Here is a 2,164-nt window from a genome sequence, read left to right as displayed (position 1 = left end):
CTTTCATCTCTGCTGTCTTCATAAAACTATGCCTGATGAAACTGATCTATTAGAACTGCTTCATCTTTTGCTCTACAAACATGAGAAGTGCTCAAAATGCTCTGAAGTTTCTCTGCTCAAAGTGTAAAAGCACTGCAGGAGAGGCAGGAGCTAAAATGCTAATCATGCTTTCAGAGGTGTGAGAGGAATACAAAGTTTGTCCTAATACCTGACCTCGTCTCCAACATGACACGGTGGCTTCAGCATCAGTTCAACTAAATGTTCACAGGAACCACATCTACAGTGCAGCCGGACGCTTGTTCCACATTTTGCCACATTACAAAGTACTTTTGGCAGCAATTGCAGCCTCAAATCTTTCTGAGTATGATGCTATAAGTTTGGCATTTTTGAGCAGTTTCTCCCATTTTTATTTGCAGAACCTATCGAGCTCCATCAGGTTGGATGGGGAGCGTCGATGTACAGCCATTTTCAGATAACCAGAGATCTGGGCTCTGTGTGATTATGGTTGTCATCCTGTTGGAAGATGAACCTTTGCCCCAGTCTAAGGATCGAGAGCGCTCTGGGGCAGGTTAACTTTAAGTACATTGCAGCATTCATCTGTCCTGCTGCTGAAAAACATCCCCGCAGCATGATGCTGCCGCCACCGTGCCTTACTGTAGGAATGATTTTGGCCAGGTGATTATTGGTGCCTGGTTTCCTGCATGAAATGTTTGGCATTCAGGCCAAAGAGTTCAATCTTTGTTTCACCACTCCTTTTGCATTTTGTTTCTCATGGTCTGAGAGTCCTTCAGGTGCCTTTCGGTTTTATTGAGGAGCGGTCACTACACCTGGTCACTACCAAACCATGTAATTAGGCATACCTCACCCTTTTCCAGCAGATAGTTTTTAGGCCTGACACTTCTTCTTTCGACCTCCATTTATCCAGTTTCCTCAAACTTTTAAGGACACACTGCACACTATGCCAAGATGTGCCAAATTTATGGGTAATCGCTCTTACAGAATCACCTTCTTGATGCAATAATGCTTTTTTATGCCTGCCAAACTGTGTTATTATTGACATTTGTCATAGATTCAGCTAAAGAAATGGGAATAAATAATGTTTTTGCAACAGGCTGCTCATAACAAGCAGCTACATTCATTAACCTGCTCCAGACCCCAGATCCTATAGTGCCCATGTGTACTGCATCTGTAGTACTTTCTTCTTCTTTATTAATAACAAACATGTCTGCATTCATGGCCAACCCCAAATTAATACGCCAATGATGGCCTGTAGTAGGAAAATGTGCCACTGGCACGCCACGCAGCACGGACTAACAGAGTTTCTCCTCAGTTTCATGTTTTCTGTTGAAGTCATTAGAGGAGAATAAACTTCAACATACATAAACCACCATTCTCACATTACACACACACACACACACACACACACTAATAAATCTTTGCTCTGTGTATATTTCTTCCTGCGTGGCCTTCAAAGACACCACTCCACATAATATTCTAACATGGAAACCTTCCTCCTGCACGATTGAATTATCCGATGTTTAAATGAGGGCATCACGGCTACAACCGATTGCGGTTCTCCTTCCAGTGAGGTGAAGCAGTTTCATGCTCTGCGTTTCGTTTCCTGCAGATAAATGTGAACGGACTAATAAGACAGGAAGGCTGGATCAGGGTTCTTCAGTGCAACAGCAAACAGTAAACCTGAGTGTTATTTTAGATTCATTTGGCTCTTCCAAACAGGATAATAACATTTCGGCATCACATTGATGTCCATACCTACTCAAATTCTGCCTGGAGCTTTCTGGAGACCACTGCAAGGGCAAGATGATCTTTTGCAGAAAGAGGAGTTTGCTGTTCCTCCCTCCTCTGGGTCAGAAAGACATGTTTTATGGACATTTTGACCTCACATTTTATTTAATTTGCAGCAGACTGATTCTGGCCTTGAGACTTCTGTATGAAGTTTGGACGTTCCTCCTACTCATTCCTCCTACTCTGTCTGCATAGGATGTTCAGTAAATTTGACAATTCTAGATTATTTATTATGCTTTTCTCTAAATTGTCGATACACCTGAAACGTCACTTTTACATTTAACTGTGTTTACATTTTAACTATATAAAGCTCATAAATCCCATTTTTAATATCAATTTTTAACTCCAAAGTCAAAAC

This window comes from Simochromis diagramma, unplaced genomic scaffold (genome assembly GCF_900408965.1).
Source record: "Simochromis diagramma unplaced genomic scaffold, fSimDia1.1 OVJJ01000293.1, whole genome shotgun sequence".
Taxonomy (NCBI): Eukaryota; Metazoa; Chordata; class Actinopteri; order Cichliformes; family Cichlidae; genus Simochromis; species Simochromis diagramma.
This window is presented reverse-complemented; position numbering follows the sequence as displayed.